This window comes from Dermacentor silvarum, chromosome 8 (genome assembly GCF_013339745.2).
Source record: "Dermacentor silvarum isolate Dsil-2018 chromosome 8, BIME_Dsil_1.4, whole genome shotgun sequence".
Lineage (NCBI taxonomy): Eukaryota > Metazoa > Arthropoda > Arachnida > Ixodida > Ixodidae > Dermacentor > Dermacentor silvarum.
In genome coordinates, this window is record NC_051161.1 from 138,527,172 (window position 1) to 138,552,595 (window position 25,424).

A 25,424-nucleotide genomic window follows, 5' to 3' on the forward strand; every position below is an offset into this window, starting at 1 on the left:
CGTCTGACAGGGGTATAAGTCGCCAGGATGGCTCCTTTACTTCCGCGGTGCCATTGTAAGGAAGATAACGAACGTCGGCGCAGAGTAAGCAGTATCGGCAAGCGCGCAGCAGCGGCTCGACCTAAAACCCCTATATTTATAAAAGTAGCGCCATCCACTTCCCTCCTCCTCCGTTCCACTATCGCGCTCGGCGCGACCAGCGCGATCGAGACGCGATATCGACAGTGGCGCCGCCTGCGTCGGGCCTGCCGTGGCAGACGACAGCTAACGCGCTACCAGAGGAAATCCGAGGAAAACTTCGATCGCGCCCTGCGGAGACGTTTTTGAGGCGCGATTTTGCTTCGTCAGTCAGTAACTGGTCTTAATAATGCCGTTTTGGAAGTAGCAACGCGACGATGCGAGACGGCGCAAATATCAAGTGTGCAGCAAGCGTTTGCGCACGCCGGATGGTAAACAAAAAGAGCCTTTTGCCCTCGCCTTGTCGGTTGCGGCAACTTAAGGCGCAGCAGCATGCCATCACAACGAAGTTCTTGTCCCTAACACGTTTGATCCGTTTGTGCGTACAGCACTTTCGTCGCACAGGCCCGAGAATGGCAGTCGGAGCGCGCTGGAAAAAAAAAATATACAAAAGCGCGGCGCGAACTTCCACGTGACACGGATTGGCCAATGGGGAAGCGGAGGAGGCTGGGGCGACAGGAGGCGGCTAAGAGAGGGCGAGTAGGAAGTGCCGGGGTGAGCGCGGTGGCGGCAAGATCTAAGAATGGCGCTACTTTTATAAATATAGGGGCTTTAGCTCGACCTAGGGGACTGTGCTCGGTGCATCCTACGACCGGCTGCCGCTACCAAGCTGAATAAATCTCCTTTATAGAACTAATTTTTCAAAATCAAAGATTATTCTAAACATGTTCGTCAGGCAAGAAATTCTCTGTGCACATATGCACTGGAACGAAAAAGGAAGTACACACTATAGTATAAAAAGCACGTGATGCGTGGAAAAACGTATATGTTTGACGGCTCTAGTGGTTATGTTTGAGAGTGTACCCAATGGAAAACAACACTGCATTCTTTCCGATTTACGAGAAATAGTCCCGAAAAACTTTATTTTATTGTCATTAATTGCCGAAGCCTCAAGAATAAAACTGCTCATTTTGCAGCCCTTCTATCGATATCAGAGCCTGACATTGTTACCGCCACCGAATTCTGGCTCGACCCTGACAGTGTAGATACTGAATTTTTTTCCATCATACTATGTTGTATATAGAAAGGACCGAAATGCGCGAGGAGGGGGGGGGGTATTCCAGTTCGGTACACAAATGAAAGCGCACCATTACTTCCAGCTGACGATACGTCAGAATGTGTGTGGTGCAGGCAATGTTTTTCAGGTGGAAACGTCCTATTGTCGGTTCTTTCTACAGACCACCCAATTTGAACACTGTTGAACCATTCATCAGCCTTTCAGGGTCAGTCTCAGCCCAGTCGTCTGAAACGGTAATTCTTGGTGGTGATTTCGACATGCCAGCTGTTGAATGGCATGATCTATATTCTGTGTAGAATAATAGGTCATTGCTTCATTCTGCATTTTGCGAGCTAATAATCACCTATGGGCTCTTCCAGTTTATTGATTTTCCTACTCGTTTTGGATGTGCGAACGGAAATGTGTTAGACCTGGTCTTTAGTAATTGGAGAGATATCATAGACTTCACTGCACCAGTACTACTCACACCCGCAGCCTGCCCGAACTTGCCTCATAACATTAGCGTTCCAGCTACGTGTTTTCATGTTATCGTTGTGTGTTTGGTTTATGGTTTTCTTTTCCTTTTATTTTTATTAAAGGTTTGTGTGTTTCCCAACAAACGGCTTTGTCCTCGATTAGGTTCTGGGAGGCTCCGCCTCAGAGAACCACCAGAAATATTAGACAAAAGAACCTGCTCATCACAAATTGGCGTCCGCGAGACAGGACGAAGCCGTTTGTTTGGATTCTCTTGCTAATTCTAACAGTTTAAAACCATGGCTACCACGCGAGAGCTGTTAGCTTTAGCGGAACGCATGGGGCTTGAGGGAGCAGAGCTAAAAGCGTGGTTCGCCGAGCGGCAGGCGCGAGCGCGAGAAGAACGCGCTGCGGAGCGAGAAGCTAAAAGAGAAGAGATTGAGCGCGAGGCACGTGTTTTGCAGTTGCGTCTGAGGGTCGCGGAGGCTGAAAGGGCACGCTCACTGAGAGAGATTTGCGAGCTGGAGTTATATGCAAGCTCTATTGAGCAATCGTTTGACGCGGGCTCCAGACTAAGCAGCTCAACATATTTGACTATTGATTGCCCCGAACACCGTCACGGGTGTTTGTTAGAAAAAGGCACTGAACAAGAGGGCAGCAGAGAAATGAGCAAAACACGGACCAGCCTAGGTCCTGGCATGAACCTCAGGGGCGCTGTGGATAGCTCAGGGAGCAGACATCAGGCAGCTTCTCATGAAATCAAGGCACGCATGCGCACCTGTGCTAGAAAAAGCACCTTGGATAAAGAGGCGAAAATGCCGTCAGAAAGCCCGACAGGCTGGGCAACGGTGCGCATGGACTGTGACCTCGAAGAGGACAAAACCAGCAAGGAGGCACGCATGCAAACCAGTGCAACAAAAAGCGCATCAAATGAAGAGGCATATAGACCTCTAGAAAGCCCGACGGACCGGGCAAAGGTTCGCATTGCCGATGACCTCGAAGAGTGCGAGGCGAGCGACAAAACGCTCCCCCACTCTTCCGGTGTGCCCCTTGCAATGGTGACAAGTGGCCTCGTCAGGTGCGAGAACCATCCAGATAACTCACCTCGAGAGAAGGTGAGCTTGCCTATCTGCGTCCCTGAACACCCAATAGGTCAAAGTGCAATGAGCACAAGTACCGAAATATTTGCTAGAAAGAACATAAAAGACTCCAAGAACGAGATTCGTGACTTACGCAGCAAGTCACCAATCGCGTCAGCTCCTGATGTGTGTAAGCACGCTTGGCCTGATGGCTTACTTGCGGAGTTAGAGACATCGCAAGGTGATTCCACTGAGGAACACAGTGGGGGAGGAGTTCCAGAAGCGGCACCAGGACAAGGTCGGCCACCGGATGGGGAGTTGAAGACGGCCGTCGGGTTCCGGACCCGAGCCACCAGGACTTCACCCGGCCGGGGCCTCCTGCCAACCCGTTCCTGGGCGCCGCCACTCCATCCGTTCGAGAACTGCTGCCTGAGGCCGGCAAGCGTCTGCGCCCGTGGGCAGGACGAGAGCTGTCGGGCTACGGGCCCGAGCTCCACGACCAGCTGCCCGGCCAGAACGCCGCCGCCGTCAACCCCTGCTGCCAAGCCGCCTGCCTTCCCGGGAATCGCCACCCTGCCCGATAATCTACTACTGCTGCCCGAGGCCGGTGAGCGTCTGCGTCCGTGGGCAGAACCTGAGCTGTCGGGCTACGAGCCCGAGTGCCACGATCAGCTGCCCGACCAGAACGCCAACACCGTCGGATCGTGCTGCCGAGCCGCCTGTCTTCTCCCACCGAGCCAGAGCTGCCACGCTCTGGTAGCCTGTACGACGCTCCGACACAACGTCTTTTGGTGAGACCAACACCACTTCTCTCGTCGTCTCGTCTCCGCTTCGCCGCGTCAAGACTGTAGTGCATACGCACACCCGCAGCCTGCCCGAACTTGCCTCATATCATGAGCGTTCTAGCTACATGTTTTCATGTTATCTTTGTGTGTTTGTTTTTATGGGTTAATTTTCGTTTCCAGTTTCATTAAAAGTTTGTGTGTATTTTTCACAACAAACGGCTTTGTCCTCGATTAGGTTCTGGGAGGCTCCGCCTCAGAGAACCGCCAGAAACATTAACAAAAAAAAAAAAGAAGAGCCTGCTCATCACAGACTCTAAACAAAACTAATATATTGGATTTGTTCTTATATATGTGTATTGGTAAATGCTCTAACACTCCCGCAGAACTTATGATGTACTCTCGTTGTGTTTATACGTTCCCACTCGTAACTATGATCTTTAGAATCCAGGTATATGCTGCAACGATTGTGCCCTGGCCGCGCGGCAGGGTGTGCGTTGTGGACTCTATGCTGCAAAGGGCGTCTTCACGCTGCTAAACTACGAGGATGTGATGATGCCCTGGGCTACGTTGCCGGGGTGTCTGTCACAAAAGCAGCAGCCTATATGCAGATTTTCTTTTCTATTTTATTTCACAGTGCTGCACATATATATTTGCAAGTTTGTAAAATAATTGCGAATAAAAAACGTTTCCTGATTGTACCTTGTGTTTATTCTACATTTCTGTGAAATTTGTTATGCATATATACGTATATATATACATATATATATATATATATATATATATATATATGGGCGGGTGGCGCAATGGCGGCAATCGGAGCATACGTTGGTGTTGGCATGGGATGCGGGCTCGGGACTTGCGCGCACGTCATGGCAGCCAGTTCTTCCCGCGCAAAATTGCGTAGACTATTACCAGGAGGTTTGGTACGGACCTGTATAGGGCATTGCGACGCTTGGGCGTGAAGTTCCTCACGAATAATAGAGCGGATCAGTTCACGTAACTCGCTGTCGTTGGTGGTCCGGAAAACAGGCATGTTAGGTTGCAAGCGGATGGTCTGAAGCTCATCGCGGCGCTCACACATACTTATGATATCGGCAACGATGGTGGGGTTCCGAACGACGATAGCAGAACCACGAGAGCATGCCCGATGCCTGTGAGCAGGTGGTGCACACGGTCATTCTCCACCATTGAATTATTGACGCGGCGGCAGACAGCGAGGACGTCTTCTATGTATGAAGTGTATGACTCGCCGGTGTGCTGAACACAGGCGCGGATCCAGGGGGGATGTCCGGATGTCCGGACCCCCCCCCCCCCTCAGATTTGTTCATTGCCCCCTCGCTGACAGGGAGATGGCCCTGTCACAAAAAATATGGCCACCAGCATTCTTCAAGATTATTTTTCGTGTGTACCAGTGGTATCAGCCATGTAGAAGTAAAGCTAGCTCGCTCACAAGCTTAGTGGTAGTCCGTAGGGGTGTGGTGTCGCGAAGTTGCCGTAGTTAATTTTTCGCATGAACACCTTGGACCTCCTGGCGCCGGCCGTGCCTTACTCGTCCCGTCGGTGGCGTTGAATGACCGAGGGCACGTCCCTTTTGTTAAGCACGCTGATGTCCGCGCGAGTGCCTTCGCGCCTGATCAACTTAGTTCCGCATTGGGGTGTCATCGGTTGCCTCATTTGCTGTCATCGGTTCCGCGACCAACCTGCTTAATGAAAGATCTCTCGCTGAAGTGTTCATATGTAAATAATAACAACTAACAGCTAAACTAAGAACTACGCATAGGCATCTTTTTTTTTAACTGTAGCACTCATTGTGATCACAGTTACACGTTGACAATATCCAGTACGAGCACAGTACCGTTCGTACGGAACAAGTTTTTCATTGTAACTTCGCAGTTTTATTGTCGTACATTAAGCATAGGAGGCTCAAAGCCGCCGGGTCCGTTTATCTGAGTGGCCGTTCTCGCGGAGCGAGGCGAAGCCTCGAGCAGCGGCTGCCAAGTCGGGGAGCGTGACGTCAGCGGCCAACGCCAGCGCGCCGGCCTAGGATGACGTCGCGTGGTTAGAGAAACGGGAGCAGATGCGCGCCTTGTGTAAAAGGATGGCGTCGCGTGGGAAATAAAACATGAAGACGCTGGCTCGAGCTCTCGGCTATTACGCCACATAGTTCTTCTTGTAGGTGGCGTCGTGAGTCTTCATACGCGGTGATTCGCATATCGTAAACAACCAGCTTAGTGGTTGTTTCGCCCGTATTCAAGAACGTTCGTCTAGTCAACACAACACCTCGACTCAAGAGGAGCACGAACACGCTAGAATAATACTTCGGACTGACACTGTGTAGAAACACGACTGCCTCTAAGTTTTCAATACAAACCCACTTACTGCAGTCGACAAAAATAACTGTTCAATTTGGAGGTATAGCACCGCCATCCCTCCACAGAAGTGGTCACTAAGCTTAATGATCATTCACGGGAATTCTTGAGAATTGTCGCGTCTTTATCACTCGAGAGACGGCGCTGTGCTCGACAAGGTGGAGAGGAGTAAGAGCTTCGAGTCGAGGGCTGTTCTAGAATACGGGAGTTAAGCAAACGAAGGTGTCTCAGCCAAAGACAAAGAATCTTCTTAAGGAAATCAAGGTGTCCCAACAGAACTCCAAAGACGGACCCGTGCTTACGCATTTATAACGAACTTGCGACAGACCATGCCAAATTTTATTTTAAGAAACAATACAGACTAGATATACCGGGTGTTCAAAATTAAGCTTTATGGTTTTCTTAAAATTAGGCACTGGGAGGTACGTGAAGACCACCTGCGCAAATAAGTTGTGTGGCCAGGGGGACACAAAGTGAGTTAATTATCGCTGTCAGCAGCCAAATTAACTAAAATTGAATAATTAACTTTTTATTAACTGCAGTAAGTGTGTATGTTTGTATTGAAACCTTAGAGGCAGTCATGTTTCTACACAGTATCAGTCGGAAGTATTATTCTAGCGTGTCTATGCTCCAAGCAATCCAACTCCAAATTTTAATTGTCGTTCGCATGATTACGCATGCAAGAGAGTGAGGATCGGCGCAAAGCTCCTCCCTGATGTGACGCGGCTGTTGGGTGCGGCGTTTAGTCTCACAACGCGGCGAAGGCATTGGCAAAGATAATAACTGTCCCCCTTCCCCTCACGGCTGGCGAAATAAAAAAAAATTGAGGAACCCGTAACCGCTGTCGCAACACGCGACCGCGCCGCCTGTAAAGATGGCGGTAGCTGCCATGCCCAAATAATGGCGCGAGCGGAGAAGCCGGAGGGCAGTGCGCGTGCGTAATGGTGACTAAACTACCGGGCATGGTCCTTGCCTGGGCTACGCAAATAAAGTGACTGCTGATTTCCAAGTATTGTAAGTTTTATTGAAATAAAAAGCAACAACTGCACCATCAACAGCAGGAACCTTTTTAGCTATGCTTACGAATATTTCATACTGCCGCTTTAAGTTTGGTGTTGTAATGCACAAATCTCATGACACCACTTCACCCATCAAGATGCCAATGCCCTAAACATGTTTAAAATGCCTCCCTTCCACAGCAACGCAAAGCATAAACTGCTCTCACGTCTACTCGATAACTGAGCAGTACGACAATTGAAATTTGAAGTCGTGTATCTCGGAGCACGAACAGGCTAGAATAATACTTCCGACTGATACTGTGTAGAAACACGACTGCCTCTAAGTTTTCAATACAAACATACCCACTTACTGCAGTCGACAAAAAATAATTGTTCAATTTTAGTTAATTGGGCTGCTCACAGCGATAATTATCATCTCACTTTGTGCCCCCCTGGCCACATAATTTATTTGCACAGGTGGTCTTCGCGTGCCTCCCAGTGTCTAATTTTAAGAAAACCATAAAGCTTAGTTTCGAACACCCTGTATTATCAGGCACAGCCGCCAAGCACATGGCTGTATTGGGTAACGTCCTTTTCCTATAAGCTCGGAGAAACCGATACCTGGCTTCGCTATAGGGTTTCTTCCTCTTTCTGGGGTTTTACGTGCCAAAACAAGTTCTGATTATGAGGCACGCCGTAGTGGAAGACTCCGGATTAATTTTGACCACCTGGGGTTCTTTAACGTGCACTACAACGCAAGCACACGGGCGTTTTTGCATTTCGCCTCCATCGAAATGCGGCCGCCGCGGCCGGGATTCGATCGCGCGATCTCGTGCTCAGCTGCGCAACGCCTGAGCTGACTGAGCCACCACGACGGGCTACAGGTGTTGCTCAAGCCGTGCAAAGCGCGGATTTATCGTGAGCAGAAACGGTGAATTTCGGTAAATGAGAAAGGCTACTATCATCATCATCATCATCATCATTGACAGAAGCTGACCCCCTCCTCGGAAAAAACCTGGATCCGCACCTGGCTGAACACGCTCTGTAAGCTGCTTCCTTGCGACATCTGAGCGGACAGAAGGGTTCGTGAATATCTGCCGTAGTTGACGTGTAAACGAGGTCCATGTGGGGAAATCTATCGCATAGTTAAAGAACAAAGTCTTTGCGAGACCCGTGAAATATAATGAGACGTGGTTAAGTTTGGAAGAATCATTCCAACGATTTACGGCACTCACGCGGTCGTACTGTTCCAGCCATTCCTCAACGTCGTCTCCGCGAAGTCCAGCGAACATCGGGGGGTCTTTTTGAGGGGTGGTGTCCGTCCAAGCAGGGATAGCAGCCGGGGGTGCGATGGGTGCTGCTAGGTTGGGCTGCTGATCATGCGACATCGCCAACTGCTGTTGGTATAGGCGTCTACCCGAACGGAGCCACAGGAAGGTGTTCTAGGTGAAGTTAGGCAACGACTGGTAGAGTGAGAGGACTGCAGGATCGGACAGCACTCTCCTCAACTTGTGAGACAACGGTGATGATGATTATCATGATATCCTCAGCACATGGCTCGTACCCACTCCGGGGGATTGGCGAAGAATTGGGCACCTTAACTTTTAGATAGGGTTTTTGAAACTACTAGGTCGCAAGTGTCGTTTTTATTGTCCCGAGCCAAAGCCCCACAACGATGATCTCCCGTCGTGATGATGAGTATGTACAGATGAGAAGATCAAGCGTAAATATAATTCTCACAATATATATATATATATATATATGTGTGTGTGTGTGTGTGTGTGTGTGTGTACAAATTGCATTTGCATTCTTATGTTTTATGCAATTGAATTTGTGTCAAATATAGATATGCAAGGTAAGATCGTAATTCTTTAGTGGGAGTTATATCAGAGAACATTATTATAACGACTTTCTATGTAATAACATGAAAGTATCTCCATGTACTTCTGTTTTTATGACTCTTATATGAACAATTTATGAGTGATTGTATTGATACACCAGCCACTACCATGCCTGTCTGGGAGACCGGAGGTATTTCAAGCCAAAGAAATTTCGGATGTTTTCCAGCTGTCTCTTTTTCACCTTGCATATACCGTGGTGAAAATAAAAATGATGATGATGATGATGATGATGATGATGATTAGTGATCATGAAGTGGGTGCAGGCACTATTCATTGGAGAAAATTATAATTGACCAAAATGCGGACGAGAAAGGTATTTCTTTATAAAAGGGGCAATTATGAGGCTATCTCTAATGAGGTAAATGATTTCCTGCCTATGTTTGCGCATTATAGTTCAGCTTGTAGCATCGACAGTCTCTGGGTCGTATTCAGGGATGAACTGATTTCATTGACCTTAGATTTGGTTCCCTTGTTCCGTGGTTTCAGCTCAGTGCCGCAAAGATAAACCTTTGAATAATCAGGCTTTACCTTCATCAATTCTGAAAAAATCCCAAAGTTACAAAGCATACTGCAAGACAAAAAACTCTAGCTTCTACACAACGCTAAGGGATATCAGCACAAAATTTAAATGCGAATTGAAGGTTGCGAAGAATGCATATATATCAGCCTTAGGAGATATACTCAACATGAGTCCCAAAGAGGTCTGTCGGTATATCAGGAGCAACAAGAACGATGACACTGGTATCCCGGCCATCGCAAATGATGGTAACGTAGTTAGGGAAGACAAAAGAAACGCAGAATTTTTTAACAAGTATTTTCTTTGAGTTTTCACAAAGCCTTGTACCATTGCAATTTTTGACACACCAACGCGATTACCGAAAATGGAAAACATTGCCATGAGCGAGGAAGGAGTGGAGGTTTTGTTGCTCAAAGGGATACGGACACAAAAGTTGGCGGGTGGTTTTGGCGTCGGAAGAAAAGTTGAACTGTTGAAAATGTCGAATACAACAAGCTGCTGTGAAAGAAAAGAACGAGAAACATGTTTTTTTTGCGATTTTCTGTTGCACCTTACCTCCAAGCGGCCGCCGGCAGAAGCTGAAATTTTACGTCATAACACCCAAAGTCGGCCACAGCCGTCGCAGTGTTTCCGGAGGTGCCGGTCCCTTGCAGCATTTTTTAACCCCTTTCGGCGATCTTCCCACGTGGTTCATCTCAAACATTCTCCCCATCGGTGCTCCACGCAGGTGGTGCGTCTTACATGCGCCTTCCCGCGGTTGTCGCTCGGCATTGACGCGTTCGTTGCAGTGGAAGGAAATGCCCAGACATTGCTGTTATAACAGCATCGTCGGTCGTGACACATCGTCGCACACGTTTCCCACAGACGAGAAGGGGCGTAAACTTTGAATACCTGCCTGTCAGCCATCACGCCCAGCCTGGAGACCTCTAAAAAATGACTTCATTTGCACGGACCACTTCGTCGACGATGATTTTGTGACCAGCCCGGCTGTGCTGAGAAGCCTCAGGATGCCGTTTAAAAGGCAACGCCTAAAGCCTGACGCTGTGCCATCGATCTTCTCACGAAAACGCAAGGCAGAAATGACCAGTGGCGTGTTTAAAAAGAGGAGGCGAAAAGATGTCGGTACTGTTTTCGTTCACTTGCAGCCTTCTTGAGCAGTGTGATGGCGAAGCTGGGGCGAGATGCCCGAGGCTTGGCACGAAGGCAGTAATGTCTTTAAAAAGGTGGGCAAAGCAAAGTAAAACACTGAAAGGCTAGCGAGCGCGACTCACAAGATCAGTCCTACATGGCAGCGGGGCAGACACACACACAGCTCTGCTTCTCCACAGGCTAAAAGCCGGAAAAAACTGGGTAGAACGCGAGACAGGTGCTGCCATCTCTCGGGCGGCTGGCCGACAGATGATGTCGTCTCGAATGTAAAGAATGTAGAGTCTCGAAGGTACTGATACCTAACAGCAGTTTCTCACGCCGACGGCATAAACTACTATTCAGTCATCCATGCAGTGCTGAAGTACCCCGCAGCTGCCTCGCCTGCGTGCGCTCTTGAAAAAGCAAGTTTACAGAGGAAATGACAAATAATTCTTGCACAAGTATCAGGTGCAGCGCGAAATCTTCGCGCTACGGTTTGCGAAAACCTGACCGGCACTTCCACAGCCACCTGCTCTTCTTCGTCGCTTGACGCGGAAGGCTCGTAACCGTAAGCGGTAATATTTCTTGCCAAGTTGGAATGGTCCTCGGCTTCAGTCGTGTACTCATCGCTGGTAGAGGCACCAGAACTCGAATCTATGCTCGCGATGGCGGCGTCGGCGCGCTTCGAATGACCGCGGCCGGCCGGCTGGCTATCCGACGAGAGTGTCGTGACGTCACGCCTTCCAACTCCCGCAGGTCAGGCGGCGAGGCGCGCGCCCACAAAAATGCCAAAAATAAAGCCATCAGCTCAAAAATGAGCTAAGCGACTACTTTTTTTCGGTGTAATTGCACACTGAGAATTCATTTTCAGCATTTTCGTAAAATTTTCAGATTTTGTGTCCGTATCCCTTTAATATGAACCTGCCTTTCAGTTGATGGACCTGATGGAATGTATGATCATATTTTGAAACACTGCTCAAGACAGCCACTTTCTTAGTAATAATATTCAACAACACCCCAGATATTCAAAAGCGGCCCGAATATTGGAAGACAGCCAACGTGACTCCTATTTCTAAAGAGGGTGATCATACACACGTAGGCAATTACAGGCCGGTATCTTAAACTTGCATTTGTTCTATGACGCTCGAACATGTCCTGTACTCTAATCTGATGAAACATTTCCAAGCAAATAACTTTCTCACCTCAGCTCACCCTGGGATCCGCTCTGGTTTTTCATGCGTAACACAACTAACCGAATTAACGCATGGCATTGTACTCAGCTTTCACCGTGGTGAACAAATAGATGCACTCTTCCTAGTTCTGCGGAAAGCGTTTTATTTCGTCCCGCACAATCTGCTTTGCTTAAAATTATCATTCCTAGGCATCCTTGAACATATTCTCGGCTGGATAAAGGATTATTTACACCTGCGCAAACAGCAAGTTGTTTATAATGGGGTGACATCAGCTCCAATGCCCGTGCTCTCGGGAGTGCCTCAAGGCTCTTCTGTACATGGGTCACTTTTATTTCTTATTTATAATAACGATTTAGTAGTAGGCCTTATATCAACCATTATACTGCATGACGCCGACTGTGTCCTGTATCGTCCAGTGAAACGCCATGCCGATATGTCTGCCTTGCAGGGCCACTGCAGTGCCGCTGAGCATGTTAAACACATCGTAGTTACGTTTTCTAAAACGCTTGACTGGTGTAATCATGTTAACTAAATTAGAGCAAACGCTTAGCGTCTTATTCACTTTTCCGACGAAATAATAAGCATTCTCCCTCATAACTGAAGGCAGCCTTGTATTTAACTACCGTTAGGTCTATTCAAGAATATGCATGCGTAAGCTGGGGTCCGTACACTATAAACGTCACAGACAAAATAGAACGAGTCCAGAAGCAAGCAGCACGCATCCTAGCAGGAAATTATATATTTTACTGTCAGAGGATCCGGAATACGAGAAGGGTTGGGTTGGAAAGCTCTTTATTCACACAGGAAAATCCTAACATTGAAACTCCTCTACAATATATACAAAAGTAAAACTGGTATTGACAAAACACTGTTCATTAAGGAGCCGCTTTACGTTTCATCTAAGAGAGACCACGCTATCAAAATTAGAGCTTGTCAGTGCCGTACCAATGTGTTTAAATATTCATTTTTTCCTTACACGATGAACGATTGAAATAAGCTCCCTAATGAAGTGATGGCAACGTTTAGTATTGAAAATGCCACTGAAAGCCATATGCTTTGATTGTTCTGTTGTTCCTTTCTGAACATAGGCTACTATGTGCACTGTTTCTTTTTTTTTCTTTCTGTAGATGTTACTGTGCTCTTTGTTAGTTTGTCTTCCGTTATTGGCTATTGCGAATTTCAGGGCTTAACCAATGCTGCATTTACTGATGCATTCATGTGATATTGTTGAACATTTTTCCATTGTCACCCCCTGTATTTTAACCACCCCTATGATAATGCCATACACGTGATTGGTGTAGGTATACCCAATAAATAAAATGCTAAGATGAGACAGTGAAATGGTGGTAATCACAGCAGGGAAAGAAATAGAAACAAAAACTGTTTAACAGAAAAGAGGAAATCCTGCTGAATCTGCTGTAACTGTCAAGCGCGCGGCTGTCACCTGAACGTCGGTCTGCAGTGTGAGGAATGAGAACATTGAATCGAATGGTGATACGAAGGAAGAGAGTTCACGGAGCTGATAGCTATGCTGGCATAAGCTGCTTTGCGAAAGCTAAATGCGCTCACTAGAAACACGCAAAGCCACGAATTCCACTGCGCCCCCTTTCTGCAGGCGACAAATACCGCTACCTCGCACTGAGCACTCGGCTTTGACTAGTCCACCCTCCACTTAGTTTATTGAACGCGTTAAGAATTTATGATGTGCCATTTGCAGATATATTAATCATTCTCAGCTAGGGCCGCGTTATCCGCTCAATCCTCCCCTCAGCCTAGACATGGATAGAGCGGACGAGAACTTTAGCATTTGGCAATGGAACTGCGGAGGGTTTCCCAACAAGAAGCAACTTCTGCAGCAATATTTACGAACCATCGCAGCTAAACCCCAAATCATCGCTATTGAGGAAGTTGTATCTATTATCTCCATCAAACTCGAGGGTTATCTGGTATTATCATCACATTCACGAGGTAGGGGAGTTGCTACCCTCGTCAACAAAAGGTACAATTGCCTCTCGCGCGACCTCGGCGCAGTTAGTGATGGCATCGAGTATGTCATGACCGAAATCCTCATGGACCCACCCAGAAGAAGCCTCAGAAGAAACAGCCTATTTATCCGTATACTGCAGGCCCAGCTACCGCAGAGCGAAAGCGGAGTATCTCCTCAATATGGCCGTCAGACTGGCCGGTAGGCACCCCCTTGTCGTCGTCGGGGATTTCAATGCCCCACACAGGGTATGGGGGTACACCTACGACACGCCCTAGGGACGCGAGCTGTTGCAGACTGCGATGGAAGCGGACTTGACACTTATCACCGACAAGGATTTCCCCACTAGGAGAAGCAACTCCTCATGCCGGGACACTACCCCAGACCTCTCTTTTGTCAAGAACATCGGGGAGGTCAAGTGGATAAACACGGCTCTTGACCGCGGAAGTGACCACGACGTCATCGAGGTCTCCTTCATGGTTGCCTGCTGTAGGACGAGGAAATTCACTGTGATCGACTGTGACGTTTTCCGCAAGATCAGAGCGGAGCGCGCACCGACGGCGGAGACAGATTTTGAAAGTTGGAGCAAAAGGATCAGGGATGATGTCGCGGCGGGGACCAAGGAGGTTTTAACTGACCTCGACTTTGACAAAATGGATAACAGTTTGGCCCACCTGCTGGAAGCCAAGCAAGCCCTCCTTACGAGATGGAAGGGGCAAAAGTATAACAGGAGGCTCCCCAAGTAGGTTTCCGAGGTTAACAGGGATATCGAAGAGCACTGCAAGAACATGTGTAAATAACAATCGGAGGAGCTCAGCGAATCCGTCGAGGGCCAGCTAAAATCCGGCAAGAGCTGGGGTCTGCTCAAACACCTTCTCGATGAAGGAAGCACCAGGTGCAGCCAGAGACGATCCCTCGCGTGAGATATCCACCTCGTTTCTGACTATACCCCGGACGAGTTGATTGTCGACAGGCTCATCCACAAGTACCTGCCCGTCACGGATAGCTCTGCCCCCACCCAGTTCCCTGACTACGTGGGGTGTGAGGCACCGGAGTTGGACCAGGACTTTATTGCGGTTCAGATCCGGCAGGTCCTCTTTCCCTGAACAGCAAATCCGCCCCTGGCCCAGATGGCGTCACTAACAAGATGCTCAAGAATCTCGATGATGAGTCGATCGACTTCCGCACCGAAAGGATTAATGAAGTACGGCGCAGTGAGCATGCCCCCAGACAGTGGAAGACGCCCTGCACGGTACTCATTCCCAAACCCGGTAAAGCACCAGGAATCGACAATCTAAGACCAATTACCTTGACGTCCTGTGTAGGTAAAGTCGCAGAGCATGCTCTGCTCAGCCAGCTCACGGTGCACCTCGAGAACAATGACGTATACACACACAATATGATTGGTTTCAGAGCCGGCCTCTCGACACAGGATGCCATGAAGCGTATAAGGCATCCGATCATCGACCGGAGCGCGGGAGATACCAGAGCCATCCTTGGAATAGACCTGGAGAAGGCTTTCGACAATATCTCACACGAATACCATAAAGAAAGGAATTCAACAAGAGGGGACACTCCCATAGGGCCCAGCGGCCGAATTGACTGCAGCGTGCCAAGCGGTCGGTGTCGATCACTTGCATCACTTCCGGTTTCGGGCGCGCGTATTTTGAACGCAAGCTAGCACGCCGGCTGCGCCCTCCCCCCCCCTTTCCTTTTTTTTGCTCTTCGTGCAGAATCGGTTTATTATTTAGTAAAAATGATTGCGAACGATCTCGTAAAGTCCCATCGAATCTGTGCCACGTGCAATTTCACAAAGTAGACGCAAGTCCTTTTGTGCAATGAGGAAATATTTATTTTGCTCTATATAAAAGCTCGTTCCGCGCTTTTTGTGCGTTCATCCAACGTTGTGACACCAGCAGGTAAGGCAGTAGTTACTGTAAGAAGCTCCACCGGACGGTACCAGCTGAAAAAAAAGTAAATTACAAGCATGTTACATTTGCAAGCACGTAACAGCATGTTACAAGCATGAGTCATTTTGGTATTTAGACATAGGAATACTGCGAGGCGAAACGTGAGAAAGCGGTGAATGGGCGGCATTACAAACAAAAGCAATTCGCTTTTACATACATGGCGTAGAAAATACACGACTCATCCCAAACATATATGAAAACATCTGATTTCCAAGCGTTCCCCAATTTCCGGGCATTATTTCCTGCACTTAGGCAGCACAAATACACGAGCGACTTCGCGTTTCCAAAACTTGGCCTCGGGCTACGCGACGGTACGCGACATACACAGAGACGGACGCAACAGGCACTCAAGACAAATGCGTGGGTGCAATGCCTTTTTCCAGTCCTTTAGAAGACGTAATTTTCGAATTACAAGTTTCTGATATGTTCGTCGTTCGCGCGTTTTGCCGGCGCCAGCAGCACACCCCATGTTATCACTCTTGGCAATCGCCCATCGCGTTTTCAACAGGCGTGAGTACCGAAAGAAAGTATATGTTGTTGCGGAGCCACAAAAAACGTCACAGACTTGTCCCTCTAAGATTCATTACACGCCAAACTAACTTTATCACCACGGCCGAGCTGCTTATCGCTAACTGCGTCACAGCGCGCTGTGCGGCCAGCGTGCCTCAAAAGTACCCCAGAATGTAACGAAATTACTTTTCAGTAATGTCTGGCGTCAGAGAAAGCGGCACAAACTTCTCCTAGCAAGATGCACTAGACTACACACCACGGCTGAGTTCTCGCTAACTGCGACACGGCGCCCTGTGCGGCCAGTGTGGCTCAAAAACCGAAATAAGTTACAATAGTCCCCTAGGAAGCGTCGGAAACATGTCTCAGCACGATTCATTTACTCAAATTAACTGCGCCAGGATGGCCGATCTGTTTTTCGCTAACTGCGTCTTAAGTCTGGGTCCCGTGCCGTAAGCCTAATTGCGTCGTAGACTGTGAAACAAGATTTCTCACCTTGCCGTAGTACAATAGTGCAGTGGTGTCTTGTCCCAGTGCAGAATGAACGCAAGAATACGCCGAGAGCCCAATAAACCAGGTTACATTTAGCATATGGAAGCTGCACTACGCTGCACACGCTAGCACAACGCGAAAGACGAAGCACGTAACTGACACACTAATACAACGCGCAAGACAAAGCACGTAACTGAATCGTCACCGAGTCAAATCAGCGCGTACAGCGCGTCGTAATTGCAGCCTCCGCGATCAACTTCAGAAACATTTTCAGAGCTAATTGCGGAGGCCACGCTCCGCTGTGCTGAGTACGGTGAACGCCACTACCAACGCCACCTAGCAACGCCACCTAGGTGGCGTTGGTAGTGCTTCTTGATGCCAGCGTCCCTTCGAATGCTGGCATCGAGGCGTCGTAGTGGTGAGACCACCGAAGCGTTCACTGTCGGTGCGCGTTAGTGTCATAATGCAGTACTTCTCTTTCTGCTCGTAGGCGGCGGCACCGCCCCGAACAAGAGCGCGGGTACACGGAGGAGTGTTAGATATATAAGGCGCGTCTGTGTAGCTCTCTGCAAATGCGTTTGTGGCGCAATGGGTTAAAAAAAAGAATGAGACAGACGGGTCGCCGCGCGCGAGCGCTCAAACGCGCGCGCAGCCATCCTCGCTGGCTTCGGTGGAGTGTCTGGCGGATGACGCATGTAACTGGCGCGTCATCGACCTGTGGCTAGGTAAGGCAAGGAAAATAAGTCGCAAAGCTTAAGTTCATTTATACGCAAAACGTTTTAGTTTTCGCGGCAAAGAATTAAAAAAAATAAATCAATGCCTGTTGACTTAAGTTCATTTTCTTTTTTTCGATGCTCGCGGCAGCTAACGTTCGGTGTCAAAAGTATAGCGTGACGTATGGCGACGTGTTTCCTGTTGCCAGTTTTTGCCGAGTGTCCCCTCTTGTTGAATTTCTTTCTCTATGCGAATACATTCTCCAGTCTATTGCCAGCCTCGGGCTCGGGAAGAGGTTCTACGACTTTGTCTCATTATTCCTTAGCCAAAGAACTGCCAAGCTCAAGATCGAAGGATACCTCTCGCAAGAGATCACGCTCGGTTCATTCGGCACGCCTCAGGGCTCAGTCATCTCGCCAACATTCTTCAACATCGCAATGATCGGGCTTTGCAAGGAGCTAGCCAAGATTCAAGGAATCAGCCATACCATCTACGCAGGGAGTGACGGCGAAGTTGAGGACGCCATGCAGAGCGCCATCGATGCGACCGAGCGCTTCCTCCACCCCACTGGGCTCAGATGTTCTCCATCCATGTCTGAGCTACTTATCTATGAGAAAAGACCGAAAGGTGGTCGCCATCGTGATTGGAAACCGGTGTACGAAAGCGCAATACGGCTTTTCACTAGTGACAGGTTGCCGGTGCCCAGAGTGGACTCGATCCGAATATTGTGGATGTATATCGAGTCTAATGGTGCCAATGGCACCGCCCTCAGAAGGATCATCGCCAAGACGGAGAGTGCTCTCGGCCTTATCCGGAGGATCGCCAACAGACACAGGGGAATCAAGGAAGGCCACCTTTCATACTCGGCAGCCATGCGTAATTGGCATGTTGCAGAGAACAAGCTCAGTTCCCTCAGCAGAAAGGTCTTCAAGCTCGCCCTCAGCTTACCTGTAAGCACTCACACCAAAAACCTGGGCAAGCTCGGAGTGAACAACACGCTCGACGAAATAATCGAGGCGCAAGAGTGCTCACAACTGCTCAGGCTATCTGGCACCCCGGCGGGCCGTAAGACACTCGACGAGAGGGGCCTCTGCCCTGTCGACCAGTGCCCCGACGCCGTGCGGATTCCCAGCGACATCAGATGTGAACTGCACATCGTGCCCATTCCCCGCAATATGCACCCCGCATACAACATCGGCAGACGTCGGGCCAGGGGTAGAGCTGTACTCGAGCATGTCGGTAACAACCACATTGAGGCAAGCTTCGTGGAGGCCGCGGACTATGTCCAACAAGAGGCGTTCGCCGTCTCCATCGTACACTCTAATTCCAGGATCACATGCTGCGCTACGGTACGCACTTCGCAGCTCTTGGTAGCCGATTAGGTTGCAATCGCGCTGGCTGTGCTCGATGGTCGCAGGGAGGCAATATATAGCAATTCCAAGGTGGCCATTAAGGCCTACCAAACCGGGATGCTCTCCCCTCAGGCCCCTCGCATTCTACAAAGCATGAAAAGTATCTCTACCCATTCTCTAATTTGGTTTCCCGCTCAATTGGGGTTGACTGAGGGCTCTCCCTCAACCCCTAACGAGGGCGCGCACGAGGCCGCGCGAGGACTCACTGACCGTGCCGCCTCCGCAGTCCCCCTACCCCGCGGGGAACCATTGCTCATGTATAATGAGATCACCAAGCATTACTATCTGTCAAGAAGGGTATTCCCCCTCCTGAACCCTGCCTTATGCAGGGCACGGGCGGTGACCCTTCGACTTTTACAAGCCCGTGCGTATCCTAACCTTGCGGTTCTTCACGCTATATACCCTCAAAGGTATCCCAGTGCGGACTGCCCCGTCTGTGGACTAACGGCAACATTGAAAAATGTGTTGTGGGAGTGTGAATCCATCGGCTCCGTCTTCAACGAGGATAGGTGGGCTGCGCTTTTGGGCAGCCCCGAACTCAACGACCAAACTCTGGCCGTCCAGAGTGCCTGCGATCGGGCCGTCAAGCTCGGCTTGCCGGTCCCTACGTTGGAGTAGCCGGGTGGCGCGGGGTCTCCCCTGCGTCTTCTCTGGACCTAAATAAAGTTATTTCACTCACTCACTCACATATCAATCATAACTCAAAAGTTTCCTACACTTTCGAACAGCTGTCTCTAATTTCGCCGTTTGCAAGCACCATTGGAAATGTTAGACTGCTGCAGATACTTTACAGTTATAAGTGTACAGTCACTCCTCTATACGCATTTTGTTACCAAAGCGAGCCGACAGATCCGCTGGCATTCATTACCATCGACGTGCTATGTACTGAACTCAAAATCTTGCGACGTCTGCAACTTACGCAATTCCTGCTTGGTGAACGCGACATTAAGTTTTAGGTTTATAGGGGCACTGTGCATAGAACACATTTCTATCGACGCAGTATACGCATGCTATTGGTCGGTAGTTGTTTATTCGGTGGAATGTTCACTATCTCTCCAAAAGGATGAATTAACATAGGTCGGCAGAATAAACGGATACTGAATGACTTATATTTTTGCAGGCTGTGAACTCAATAACGTTCCTACGAACAGAACTCAGCGGCTTCCTGGCACAAGGAAAAAATCAACTGGTGTTTGCAAATTAATGTTTAATAATGCAGTTAAATGTTATGCTCATAAAGAGAGTGTGCGGCCCGTGGTGCGGAGCCTCGACGCGTCCATCTCTGCGCTCTTTAGTTCCCGTGTTTGCTTTTATTGTCATCCGTGATGAGTACGTGAAAAACTGTAGCAATCCCTTCTGAGACGTATAAGATCGTGGTGTTAGGTGTTTGTAGAAGTAAAAACCCATGGTTTTCGCCGCATTATAAAGTTTCTTTCTTCATTAGCGGCACATTGTTTTCTAGCGACATTACAATGCAGACATTGAACGGAAAACTTTATTCTAAATATGTTGAAAAAGTAAAATACATCATACGGTCTCATATAGTGCGCATGAAGGATGACAAGCGACAAATGACAAAGGAAAATGAAGTAGCGTTAACATACAATTGATCAACGTGTTTTCCATGCATAACAATCTCCACAAATCAACAATAAAACAAGAGCATATAATGAGCATTCAGCAGGATATCAAGCGCAGACTTGACATTGCATCGCAGAAAAATAATATTCAGCTGAAAAGATTGAACGACACCAATATTAGTAGCTGTGTACTTGATTGCCAAAGTTCTTTTCTGACGCTGCGCGGCATGCTCCAGAACATTGTCCCGTCAGGGAAGCAGTATGCGAAATGAATTCTATGTTAAAAAGCCTAAGTTAACATGATGTCTAACCTAACTACATTACACGAGAGCAGTGTTGAAAGCCTAGCTCACCTCAACGTTATAGAAGATAGCGCTGGACACTGAACATTCCGAAGGTACCCGGTTGTTTCACAGATGAAACAGAAGTACCAGTCATGATACATACTGCCAGTTGTGCGCAGCACGGCCACTGCACGGCCGGGACATTCGTATTTGCTTTTCATTCATTTATTTATTTTAGCCCGATCATCATCAGCATGCGAAAGCTTGAATTCACAGACCACAAAATGAAGTTTAAATGGCCTAGTGTATGGAATGGCTAAGCGAGGTATAGACAGTGGAAGCGGGATGGTAAAATTGTCCTCATTCAAAAAGTGTCCACACTTTGAAAGCGGCTGCCACAGTTTTTTGTTTTTGCTTCCGAACACCATTTGAAGACAATGAAGTAAAAAACTATATTCAAGCCCCATGCACTGTTCAATACTAATTTCATAGATATTCGGAAATGTATCCTCCATATTAATTTGGAATAATCCACCCATTTCTTGGCCAATGCCCCTCCGTGGGTAGGAGCCACATGCGTGATAGGCTACCACAACAACCACTGTGGGAACTGTTATACAAAGAATTCTGCACGTAGATGATTATTGCGTATTATTCTGGGTTCGCCAAAGCGTTACCATATGAACTAACACGTTTAGGTAAGGCGAGTAATGGGCGTCAAGTCGACGTGTACCACGAGGAGAGTAAGACGGCGAAGGTCTAATGAATGAGTTTTTTTTTTGTACTTTGGCAAGTATATGTTTCAACCTGTCATGTTACGGCCTGGGCTGATCCCGAATACGTACCTATGTCGCATTGCATCTACGTCGTGTCAACTTCTACGAGGAAAGAACCGGGGAATGTGGGACGATCCCGGAAGCTGTGCAGGTTCACACTACATCCCAAAGTGCTAGATACCCCGAGGGACGTATAGAAGAAAATGACAAGCACCTAATTTCATGAGCGCCTTGTTTATATCCGAACTAACGTAAGCTAACTAAAGTGGTAACTTGTACGTCTGTGGCTGAATATAACCTTACGCGTGCAATGTTATGTGATGCACACGATAGGCGCCTCAAGGAGGTAATCGAGGTTGTTGCTAATGTTGCCTAATTGTTTGAGCATCGGGCCGTTATACTGGAAGACTTAGATTAGGTGCCACCATCGGACATGAATCATTTTAATGCTACAGCGTTAAGGGCGGCGCCATGTTGCAGAAAATTCGGCATCGGCGTCAGCGGCGTTGTCCGTTAGAGAAGTATCATCTCGAATCCCCCATCCCGAACCACGCAAGCCCTCTGCCTGGCGCATAGGCGTTAATGACTAATTTAATTTCTCAAAGTAAAACGCGTCAGAAAATTCGTAAAATTTGACTTACGCATAACATACAGGTATGATAGCGTCGGATTGTAATTTGATTACACGAGCAAACATAATTCTGTAATGCGGAAATGCAAACATAAACCCCCTTTTCAGTTGTCATCTGAGGTCTGTCTTAGAGGGAGCAGCGCGTTCCGATCAGTTCCTTGCAACACTATCTAGATAGGGCTCGCCTCCGCGCTTCCGCGGATCCCGCAGTGCGGGGTCCGCAGTTGAAAAAAAAGAGAAAAAAAGAAGGACCAGAAAGCTCGCCTTCGTGCATAGCGTTCGCCGCCAGCGTTTGCAGATAAATATTACGGTTCCATAAGCCGCAGTTGCCGGCAAGCGTGAGAAGCAGTAAGGGATCTTTGAATGCTATCGCGTTCCACTAAGTTTTAATTAAGGAGACCAGAAACGATTCGAGATACATATGTGTTTATCGCAAAGCGGCTGGGATGAACCACGTTGTTCTAGGCACTAAATATATTGCAGCAAAACAGCGCTTTTAACAACAGTATGTCATTAGCTGACGTCGCGTCATGCTGCAAAGCCTGTGTAAACAACTCATCTTAGACCTATTTTTATTTTGTAAAAGCCTGCGGGTTCAAAAGCGCTGCAATGGCATCCCCAGTTCGTTGACCAGATACGTGTCAGAAGTTTAAAACCGTCCAGATAAGTGGAGTCAATGCCCAGATTTCTCGATGACCTAAAATGAAAGCGTTGGGGGACACTTACAAACAGAACATGTTGACAATCCCGACCAGAGGTTAACGCCCGAGAAAAGCAAGGCAAAACACTCAGCCTCGCATGCTGGGATAATTGCTCTTTTTCGTGTAGCCTGCGCCGGATTGTCAGTAAAAAGTGGGCTGGCTATAAATTTGCTGTGTAAAGGTGATGTAACACATATTTCAATTATTACAAACGTTGCTTGCACATCTGTAAGCCAGCTTTACTTTTAGAGCTCACTTGTTCCCTTGTCAGCCAGCCAAGTTTTCTTGTTCAGACAAACCGAATGACCAGCGTTTGCGCAGCTGCCGCAGCGACCGGTGGTTGATGGGCAGATGTCAGGTCGCTAGATAAAACAGAGGAGCACATCGTGGCATTAGGGAGTTTTAGTATAGCGGAAAACGCTTACGTTAGCGTGCGACGCAACGCTAACGCAAAGAAAGGCTGCACTGCGCGGTACAAGGTAGTGTTTTAGAATAGCGGAACGGAGCAAAACGCTAACGCTAACGCAGATACACTTGGGCGCCATCTTGAGGCGTATACAGCAAACCTGAGCAAACCCTCTCGTTAAGCCTACTCCACCGCTGTACTCCAACAACGTCCATTTGTCACCTGTACGCCGCTGTCGAAGCATCATCACACAAATCTTAACCAAACACGAGCATTAGTGGGGAACGAATGAGCTGAACAGTGCAGGCCGACGACTCGATAGATTCGAAGTGGACGGCTCTCGCTTCAACAGGCACCGCCATCTTGCCCTACTTATGGAATCCCTTGCGTGCGTTAGCGTTTAACGCTATATTCCGGAAATAGCGCACGTACGTCAGAGTTCTGGCTACGTTTACGTTCTGCGCATGCGCAGTTTGCAGCACACAACGCTGACGCTAACGCTAAATCCATGCGTTTGCTGTTTTCCGCTATACTAAATCTCCCTATTCTTGATAGCCTCGTTTCTGAATGGCGCTGAGGGAAGTGTGCACGCCATGGCCCGTAATGTGAGAAATAATCGTAAATTAGTGGAAAAATAGTGTGTAGAAGCTACTTTGAGTACATAGGCAAAAACCTCAACGCTTTTAGTTCATTTGGGGTATTGTGTGCGTTCTGGAGACTGCGTTCGCTAACTATGGGTTCGCCGTTTATGAGGCTCCTTATCAGTCTTAGCATATTGCGAAAGTCATATGATCTCCCTCGTTTTGTAATGTCTAGTGTCTGGGTGCTTCGAATAAACAAGATGACGATGGTAGGGACGGCTACATGTTCAACTTATGAGTCAGAGTAAAGAACGGCATAATGAGAGAAAAGAAACAATTCATTCGCGGTTCCCGCGCGGCTGCGTAAGACGCTGTGGCCTCTCCCCCTTACTAGAGAGTACTGCACGTTTCTAACGCGTTTGTGCTAGCGTCCCCTTAAGCGGGAGATGGTGCAATTATAATGAAGGGCGCTGTTATAAAATAGGAATGACGTCACATATGGCGCGTGTCATTGGTGGAAGTCAATCGTTCGATTTAGTGCGGCGAGAATTACACGGAAGATTCACGGTTTCCCGATGATTCCCTCCGGAGCTTCACCCACTCATCATCATTCACCCCGTGGATATGCGGTGTATTTGTTTATCATGGCTGCCGTGACCGCATATGCATGGAGGAGAAATTGAAACACGCTCGTGTACCTAAATTTAGTTGCGCTTTAGAGAACCCCAGGGGGTGACCATTATTCTGGAGGGCCCCTCTAAGGCGTACCTCCTAATTAGATCGTGGTTTCCACACGTAAGACCTAAGAATTCGTTTTCATTTCAGACTAGAATTCATTCGGCTTTTTAAATGCGAAGCATTTCTTGGCGAACATTTGCTACTTTGGCAGTATCTCTCTAGCCATTTAGCCGCCTACGACTTTGTGCTCTCATGGTCCTTTCGATAGCTTGGTATGTCATACTATAACAAGAGTATATGGCGAACATAAATGACATGTCATGTCATGAATGAATGTCATGACATGCTTGTCACGTAGGTCATGACAATAACCAAGCGAACAGATTAACACTCAAAAACAAATGAAATGGGTTCGGACGTGTGTACTAAGTGAAGGAAACACTACAGGATGCTGGTAGTATATTGCTGTGTCATGGGCATGACACGGCAAAAATGACAATGACTCAGAGAAAAAAAGTTCAACACTCAAAAACCACTGGGATCGGTTCGGATGGGGTACTAGGTGAAGAAAACACTAAAGGATGGTGGAAGAAGTCATAGTCATGAGCATCACTCTGCGAAAATGACAATGACTCAGTGAAAAAAGATGAACACTCAAAAACCACTAGAACGCATTCTGACGTGGACACTAAGTGAAGGAAACACTCAATGACGATGGTACAAATCATAGTCATGAGCATGACTCAGCAAAAATGACAATGACTCAGCGAAAAAAGATTAACTCTCAAAAGCCACTGAAATGGGTTCTTACCTGGGTACTGAGGGAAGGAGACACTAAAGGATGGTGGTAGAAGTCATAGTCATGAGCATGACTCAGGAAAATGTCAATGACTGAGCAAAAAAACATTAACACTCAAACACCACTGAAATGGGTTCGGACGTCGGCACTAAGTGAAGGAAACACTAAAGGATGGTGGTAGAAGTAATGGTCGTGACCATGACCGAGGAAAAAGTGACAATTAAAATTTGG